The sequence below is a fragment of the Sturnus vulgaris genome, unplaced genomic scaffold, assembly GCF_052056855.1.
Source record: "Sturnus vulgaris isolate bStuVul1 unplaced genomic scaffold, bStuVul1.hap1 Scaffold_156, whole genome shotgun sequence".
NCBI classification, from domain to species: domain Eukaryota; kingdom Metazoa; phylum Chordata; class Aves; order Passeriformes; family Sturnidae; genus Sturnus; species Sturnus vulgaris.
The window spans coordinates 2,248,505-2,257,812 of NW_028276073.1; positions in this window are offsets into that span (position 1 = coordinate 2,248,505).

The window sequence follows — 9,308 nt, forward strand, 5'->3', positions numbered from 1 at the left end:
ATGCTGGGTAGACCTGTTGCCCTCGGCCGGCCTTTGGACGTGGCGGCCTAATGCTGGGTAGACCTGTTGCCCTCGGCCGGCCTTTGGACGTGGCGGCCGAATGCTGGGTAGACCTGTTGCCCTCGGCCGGCCTTTGGACGTGGCGGCCTAATGCTGGGTAGACCTGTTGCCCTCGGCCGGCCTTTGGACGTGGCGGCCGAATGCTGGGTAGACCTGTTGCCCTCGGCCGGCCTTTGGACGTGGCGGCCTAATGCTGGGTAGACCTGTTGCCCTCGGCCGGCCTTTGGACGTGGCGGCCTAATGCTGGGTAGACCTGTTGCCCTCGGCCGGCCGTGTTACCGGCCGGCCTAATGCTGGGTAGACCTGTTGCCCTCGGCCGGCCTTTGGACGTGGCGGCCGAATGCTGGGTAGACCTGTTGCCCTCGGCCGGCCTTTGGACGTGGCGGCCGAATGCTGGGTAGACCTGTTGCCCTCGGCCGGCCTTTGGACGTGGCGGCCTAATGCTGGGTAGACCTGTTGCCCTCGGCCGGCCGTGTTACCGGCCGGCCTAATGCTGGGTAGACCTGTTGCCCTCGGCCGGCCTTTGGACGTGGCGGCCGAATGCTGGGTAGACCTGTTGCCCTCGGCCGGCCTTTGGACGTGGCGGCCTAATGCTGGGTAGACCTGTTGCCCTCGGCCGGCCTTTGGACGTGGCGGCCGAATGCTGGGTAGACCTGTTGCCCTCGGCCGGCAGTGTTACCGGCCGGCCTAATGCTGGGTAGACCTGTTGCCCTCGGCCCGCCGTGTTACCGGCCGGCCTAATGCTGGGTAGACCTGTTGCCCTCGGCCGGCCTTTGTACGTGGTGGCCGAATGCTGGGTAGACCTGTTGCCCTCGGCCGGCCTTTGGACGTGGCGGCCTAATGCTGGGTAGACCTGTTGCCCTCGGCCGGCCTTTGGACGTGGCGGCCTAATGCTGGGTAGACCTGTTGCCCTCGGCCGGCCTTTGTACCTGACGGCCGAATGCTGGGTAGACCTGTTGCCCTCGGCCGGCCGTGTTACCGGCCAGCCGAATGCTGGGTAGACCTGTTGCCCTCGGCCGGCCTTTGTACCTGACGGCCGAATGCTGGGTAGACCTGTTGCCCTCTGCCGGCCGTCTTTCCGGCTGGCCTAATGCTGGGTAGACCTGTTGCCCTCGGCCGGCCCTGGTACCGGCCGGCATAATGCTGGGTAGACCTGTTGCCCTCGGCCGGTCTTTGTCTCTGGCCACCCGCGGCGTGGTAGTCCTGTTACCGTCGGCCGGCCTTGCAGCCCGGCCGCCGCGCGATGGCGCCCCGTCTCTTCCATCGGACGCGCGGCCCCCTTGTCGTCTCTGCAGCGGCGAGCACGCCTTCGGCGGTCGGCCTGCACGTCCGGCATGACCGCGGGCACTGGCAGCCCAGCAGGCAGCCCTGCTCTCGCGTCTTCTTCCCCCCGGCGAAAGGCGGGGCGTGAAGGCGGGCGACTTTCGGTCCCAGCCGTGCCCAGGTGTCCCTGCCGGCTCCGTGCGCCAGCATCCACTGGCGAGCTCCGCCGGCCTCTTCCCCAGCCGCGGCCCCTGTCCGCTCCGCCGTCATGGTGCCGGCACCCCACTTCCCCAAGCGCTCCCCGACAGGAGCAGGCAGCGTTGTCGCGCCCCCTCCCCGTGCTCGAATGGACCGCGGCCCTGCTCCGGGCTTCATTTCTGCAGCGCGCTCGCTCGCTCGCTCGCTCGCTCGCGCGCTCCCTCCCTCCCCCCCCCCCTCCCCCCTCCCCCCGGCCGCCCACCCGCCGCGCTGCCGCCCTGCCGCAGGCTTGAGCGGCGCCGGGGCGGAGGAGGAAGGAACGCCACCAAAGCAAAAGGCTCCGAGAAAGCTGAACAGAGAGCTTCTTTGACCAGGGACAGACGGCGCCAATCATCCCGCCGCCATCCCTGCTTGTGCACCAGGCTCTCCGCCTGCCGACCTCGGCATCAGCCTCCCGCCGCCGCCGTGTAAACTGCCCGGTGGGACCGTGGGCGGGGGCAGGAAGAGGCTGAAAGTGCTGCCAGGGAGGCTGATGGCGGAGGGCGGGGTCGCCCCCAACCGACAATGGGCAGGGCCCGAGGCAGTCTGAAAGCGCTGCCAGGGAGGCTGATGGCGGAGGGCGGGGTCGCCCCCAACCGACAATGGGCAGGGCCCGAGGCAGTCTGAAAGCGCTGCCAGGGAGGCTGAGGGCGGGGGGCGGGGCGCCCCCAACCGACAATGGGCAGGGCCCGAGGCAGTCTGAAAGCGCTGCCAGGGAGGCTGAGGGCGGGGGGCGGGGCGCCCCCAGCCGACAATGGGCAGGGGCCCGAGAGAGTCTGAAAGCGCTGCCAGGGAGGCTGACGGCGGGGGGCAGGGCGCCCCCAGCCGACAATGGGCAGGGGCGGGGAAAGTCTGAAAGCGCTGCATGGGAGGTTGATGGCGGAGGGCGGGCTCGCCCCCAGCGTTAATGGGTGGCTGCGGAAGACGGGGCAGGGACAGGGAGAGGGCAGGCGGCTTCGTGCCGGCCCCGGGCGCCTCGACAGCGAGCCCTCACGGCCCCCCAAACCCGCGCCGAGGCCCCAAGAGCTCTGCAGACCTTCCGCGGAAGAACCGGCCCGAAAGCGGCCACCCGCTTGCCGACGGCGGCGCCGGTCGCCTCGATGCAGCCGCCTCCGTGGGGCGGGAAGGGGCAGGGCGAGTTGTGCCAGGGCGCGGCGGCTTTGGGCCGAGTTTCGCTGCACGTACGTGCTTCCCCTGGCTGTGCTGCGGCCCGTGAGGTTCTGTTTTGTGGTGGGGGGGGGCTCTGTAGGTAGGGTCTCTGGGGGACGGGGGAGGAGGCGTGGGGTAGGGAGGACGCCGTTTGGGGGGGTCAGTGTGTCAGCAGGGCGAGAACCGGGCACAGGCCCTCCGTCAGCTCGGCTGTGGGCCCAAAGGGATCACAAATAAGATTTGGCAAGAGTTTTGTTTTCCGGAAAAGATTTTCTTTCCGAGTAAATAGAAGAGGCAATCATTCAAAAAAGGCAAAGAGGAAATGAAACAAATCAAATCAAATCAAAACAAAACAAAACAAAACGAAATAAAATAAAATAATAAAATGAAATGAAAAGAAATGAAATGAAATGAAATGATGAAATAAAATGTTGTCGAAAATATGTCTTGGTCTTGAAATCGATTCTGCCGGGCGGGGCAAGGCTGCTGGAGCACTTGGGCTCCGGAGCGTTAAGAGGCTGTGGGGTTTCCCCGGCTCCGAGATGGTACAAGGATGCCTCGTCTACCCGGATCCGCGAAACGTGGCCCGTCCCGCGGCGGCCAGGTCGACGCGGCTCCGGGGCCGGTGGCGTGGGACCGCCGTCGCCGGCGAAGGCGCAGCGGCGGCGGCCGTGGCCGCGACGACCAGGTCTACACGACTCCGGGAAACTTGGCCGGTCCCGCGGCGGCCAGGTCTACTGGGCTCCGGGATGGGCGGCCGCCGTGGCCGCGGCGACCAGGTCTACCCGCCTCCGGGACCGGCGGCGTGGGTCCGCCGTCGAGGGCGAGGGCGCTGCGACGGCCGCGGCGACCGGGTCTACCTAGCTCCGGTGCGACCCGGGCTGCGTGCAGCATGGCGAAGGTAGACCTGTGGTCCGCATCACGGCGTGGGCAGACCTGGTGTCCGCAGCATGGAGCGGGTAGACATGTTGTCCGCCGCATGGAGTGGGTAGACCTGTTGTCCGCGTAATGGAGTAGTTAGACCTGGTGTCCGCAGCTTGGAGTGGGTAGACCTGTTGTCCGCAGCAAGCCGTGGGTAGACCTGGTGTCCGCAGCATGCCCTGGGTAGACCTGGTGTCCGCAGCTTGGTAGACCTGTTGCCCGTTTCATGGCTGGGTAGACCTGGTGTCCGCAGCAAGCCGTGGGTAGACCTGGTGTCCGCAGCTTGGTAGACCTGTTGCCCGTTTCATGGCTGGGTAGACCTGTTGTCCGCAGCATTGAGTTGGTAGACCTGGTGTCCGCAGCATGCCCTGGGTAGACCTGGTGTCCGCAGCTTGGTAGACCTGTTGCCCGTTTCATGGCTGGGTAGACCTGTTGTCCGCAGCATTGAGTGGGTAGACCTGGTGTCCGCAGCATGCCCTGGGTAGACCTGGTGTCCGCAGCTTGGTAGACCTGTTGCCCGTTTCATGGCTGGGTAGACCTGGTGTCCGCAGCAAGCCGTGAGTAGACCTGTTGCCCGTTTCATGGCTGGGTAGACCTGGTGTCCGCAGCATGCCCTGGGTAGACCTGGTGTCCGCAGCTTGGTAGACCTGTTGCCCGTTTCATGGCTGGGTAGACCTGTTGTCCGCAGCAAGCCGTGGGTAGACCTGGTGTCCGCAGCTTGGTAGACCTGTTGCCCGTTTCATGGCTGGGTAGACCTGGTGTCCGCAGCTTGGTAGACCTGTTGCCCGTTTCATGGCTGGGTAGACCTGGTGTCCGCAGCAAGCCGTGAGTAGACCTGTTGCCCGTTTCATGGCTGGGTAGACCTGGTGTCCGCAGCATGCCCTGGGTAGACCTGGTGTCCGCAGCTTGGTAGACCTGTTGCCCGTTTCATGGCTGGGTAGACCTGTTGTCCGCAGCAAGCCGTGAGTAGACCTGTTGCCCGTTTCATGGCTGGGTAGACCTGTTGTCCGCAGCATGCCCTGGGTAGACCTGGTGTCCGCAGCTTGGTAGACCTGTTGCCCGTTTCATGGCTGGGTAGACCTGGTGTCCGCAGCATTGAGTTGGTAGACCTGGTGTCCGCTACATACCCTGGGTAGACCTGGTGTCCGCAGCTTGGTAGACCTGTTGCCCGTTTCATGGCTGGGTAGACCTGGTGTCCGCAGCATTGAGTTGGTAGACCTGGTGTCCGCAGCATGCCCTGGGTAGACCTGTTGTCCGCAGCTTGGTAGACCTGTTGCCCGATTCATGGCTGGGTAGACCTGGTGTCCGCAGCAAGCCGTGAGTAGACCTGTTGCCCGTTTCATGGCTGGGTAGACCTGGTGTCCGCAGCATGCCCTGGGTAGACCTGGTGTCCGCAGCTTGGTAGACCTGTTGCCCGTTTCATGGCTGGGTAGACCTGGTGTCCGCAGCAAGCCGTGAGTAGACCTGTTGCCCGTTTCATGGCTGGGTAGACCTGGTGTCCGCAGCATGCCCTGGGTAGACCTGGTGTCCGCAGCTTGGTAGACCTGTTGCCCGTTTCATGGCTGGGTAGACCTGGTGTCCGCAGCATGCCCTGGGTAGACCTGGTGTCCGCAGCTTGGTAGACCTGTTGCCCGTTTCATGGCTGGGTAGACCTGGTGTCCGCAGCATTGAGTTGGTAGACCTGGTGTCCGCAGCAAGCCGTGGGTAGACCTGGTGTCCGCAGCTTGGTAGACCTGTTGCCCGTTTCATGGCTGGGTAGACCTGTTGTCCGCAGCATTGAGTTGGTAGACCTGTTGCCCGTTTCATGGCTGGGTAGACCTGGTGTCCGCAGCATTGAGTGGGTAGACCTGGTGTCCGCAGCATGCCCTGGGTAGACCTGGTGTCCGCAGCTTGGTAGACCTGTTGCCCGTTTCATGGCTGGGTAGACCTGGTGTCCGCAGCAAGCCGTGGGTAGACCTGGTGTCCGCAGCATGCCCTGGGTAGACCTGGTGTCCGCAGCTTGGTAGACCTGTTGCCCGTTTCATGGCTGGGTAGACCTGTTGTCCGCAGCATTGAGTTGGTAGACCTGTTGCCCGTTTCATGGCTGGGTAGACCTGGTGTCCGCAGCAAGCCGTGAGTAGACCTGTTGCCCGTTTCATGGCTGGGTAGACCTGTTGTCCGCAGCATGCCCTGGGTAGACCTGGTGTCCGCAGCTTGGTAGACCTGTTGCCCGTTTCATGGCTGGGTAGACCTGTTGTCCGCAGCAAGCCGTGGGTAGACCTGGTGTCCGCAGCATGCCCTGGGTAGACCTGGTGTCCGCAGCTTGGTAGACCTGTTGCCCGTTTCATGGCTGGGTAGACCTGGTGTCCGCAGCAAGCCGTGGGTAGACCTGGTGTCCGCAGCATGCCCTGGGTAGACCTGGTGTCCGCAGCTTGGTAGACCTGTTGCCCGTTTCATGGCTGGGTAGACCTGGTGTCCGCAGCAAGCCGTGAGTAGACCTGTTGCCCGTTTCATGGCTGGGTAGACCTGTTGTCCGCAGCATGCCCTGGGTAGACCTGTTGTCCGCAGCTTGGTAGACCTGTTGCCCGTTTCATGGCTGGGTAGACCTGTTGTCCGCAGCAAGCCGTGAGTAGACCTGTTGCCCGTTTCATGGCTGGGTAGACCTGGTGTCCGCAGCATGCCCTGGGTAGACCTGGTGTCCGCAGCTTGGTAGACCTGTTGCCCGTTTCATGGCTGGGTAGACCTGTTGTCCGCAGCAAGCCGTGGGTAGACCTGGTGTCCGCAGCTTGGTAGACCTGTTGCCCGATTCATGCCTGGGTAGACCTGTTGTCCGCAGCAAGCCGTGGGTAGACCTGGTGTCCGCAGCTTGGTAGACCTGTTGCCCGTTTCATGGCTGGGTAGACCTGGTGTCCGCAGCATTGAGTTGGTAGACCTGGTGTCCGCAGCAAGCCGTGGGTAGACCTGGTGTCCGCAGCTTGGTAGACCTGTTGCCCGTTTCATGGCTGGGTAGACCTGTTGTCCGCAGCATTGAGTTGGTAGACCTGTTGCCCGTTTCATGGCTGGGTAGACCTGTTGTCCGCAGCTTGGTAGACCTGTTGCCCGTTTCATGGCTGGGTAGACCTGGTGTCCGCAGCAAGCCGTGAGTAGACCTGGTGCCCGTTTCATGGCTGGGTAGACCTGTTGTCCGCAGCAAGCCGTGGGTAGACCTGGTGTCCGCAGCTTGGTAGACCTGTTGCCCGATTCATGGCTGGGTAGACCTGTTGTCCGCAGCATTGAGTGGGTAGACCTGGTGTCCGCAGCATGCCCTGGGTAGACCTGTTGCCCGCAGCATTGAGTTGGTAGACCTGTTGCCCGTTTCATGGCTGGGTAGACCTGGTGTCCGCAGCATTGAGTTGGTAGACCTGGTGTCCGCAGCATGCCCTGGGTAGACCTGGTGTCCGCAGCTTGGTAGACCTGTTGCCCGTTTCATGCCTGGGTAGACCTGTTGTCCGCAGCAAGCCGTGGGTAGACCTGGTGTCCGCAGCATGCCCTGGGTAGACCTGGTGTCCGCAGCTTGGTAGACCTGTTGCCCGTTTCATGGCTGGGTAGACCTGTTGTCCGCAGCATTGAGTTGGTAGACCTGTTGCCCGTTTCATGGCTGGGTAGACCTGGTGTCCGCAGCATTGAGTGAGTAGACCTGTTGCCCGTTTCATGGCTGGGTAGACCTGGTGTCCGCAGCTTGGTAGACCTGTTGCCCGTTTCATGGCTGGGTAGACCTGGTGTCCGCAGCATGCCCTGGGTAGACCTGGTGTCCGCAGCTTGGTAGACCTGTTGCCCGTTTCATGGCTGGGTAGACCTGGTGTCCGCAGCAAGCCGTGGGTAGACCTGGTGTCCGCAGCTTGGTAGACCTGTTGCCCGTTTCATGGCTGGGTAGACCTGTTGTCCGCAGCATTGAGTTGGTAGACCTGTTGTCCGCAGCAAGCCGTGGGTAGACCTGGTGTCCGCAGCATGCCCTGGGTAGACCTGGTGTCCGCAGCTTGGTAGACCTCTTGCCCGTTTCATGGCTGGGTAGACCTGTTGTCCGCAGCAAGCCGTGGGTAGACCTGGTGTCCGCAGCATGCCCTGGGTAGACCTGGTGTCCGCAGCTTGGTAGACCTGTTGCCCGTTTCATGGCTGGGTAGACCTGGTGTCCGCAGCAAGCCGTGAGTAGACCTGTTGCCCGTTTCATGGCTGGGTAGACCTGGTGTCCGCAGCATGCCCTGGGTAGACCTGGTGTCCGCAGCTTGGTAGACCTATTGCCCGTCACATGGCTGGGTAGACCTGGTGTCCGCAGCAAGCCGTGAGTAGACCTGTTGCCCGTTTCATGGCTGGGTAGACCTGGTGTCCGCAGCATGCCCTGGGTAGACCTGGTGTCCGCAGCTTGGTAGACCTGTTGCCCGTTTCATGGCTGGGTAGACCTGGTGTCCGCAGCAAGCCGTGGGTAGACCTGGTGTCCGCAGCTTGGTAGACCTGTTGCCCGATTCATGCCTGGGTAGACCTGTTGTCCGCAGCAAGCCGTGGGTAGACCTGGTGTCCGCAGCTTGGTAGACCTGTTGCCCGATTCATGCCTGGGTAGACCTGTTGCCCGCAGCATTGAGTTGGTAGACCTGTTGCCCGTTTCATGGCTGGGTAGACCTGGTGTCCGCAGCATTGAGTTGGTAGACCTGGTGTCCGCAGCATGCCCTGGGTAGACCTGGTGTCCGCAGCTTGGTAGACCTGTTGCCCGTTTCATGGCTGGGTAGACCTGTTGTCCGCAGCATTGAGTTGGTAGACCTGGTGTCCGCAGCATGCCCTGGGTAGACCTGGTGTCCGCAGCTTGGTAGACCTGTTGCCCGTTTCATGGCTGGGTAGACCTGGTGTCCGCAGCTTGGTAGACCTGTTGCCTGTTTCATGGCTGGGTAGACCTGGTGTCCGCAGCAAGCCGTGAGTAGACCTGTTGCCCGTTTCATGGCTGGGTAGACCTGGTGTCCGCAGCATGCCCTGGGTAGACCTGGTGTCCGCAGCTTGGTAGACCTGTTGCCCGTTTCATGGCTGGGTAGACCTGTTGTCCGCTGCAAGCCGTGAGTAGACCTGTTGCCCGTTTCATGGCTGGGTAGACCTGGTGTCCGCAGCATGCCCTGGGTAGACCTGGTGTCCGCAGCTTGGTAGACCTGTTGCCCGTTTCATGGCTGGGTAGACCTGTTGTCCGCAGCATTGAGTGGGTAGACCTGTTGCCCGTTTCATGGCTGGGTAGACCTGTTGTCCGCAGCAAGCCGTGGGTAGACCTGGTGTCCGGAGCTTGGTAGACCTGTTGCCCGATTCATGCCTGGGTAGACCTGTTGTCCGCAGCAAGCCGTGGGTAGACCTGGTGTCCGCAGCATGCCCTGGGTAGACCTGGTGTCCGCAGCTTGGTAGACCTGTTGCCCGTTTCATGGCTGGGTAGACCTGGTGTCCGCAGCAAGCCGTGAGTAGACCTGTTGCCCGTTTCATGGCTGGGTAGACCTGGTGTCCGCAGCATGCCCTGGGTAGACCTGGTGTCCGCAGCTTGGTTGACCTGTTGCCCGTTTCATGGCTGGGTAGACCTGTTGTCCGCAGCAAGCCGTGGGTAGACCTGGTGTCCGCAGCATGCCCTGGGTAGACCTGGTGTCCGCAGCCTGGTAGACCTGTTGCCCGTTTCATGGCTGGGTAGACCTGGTGTCCGC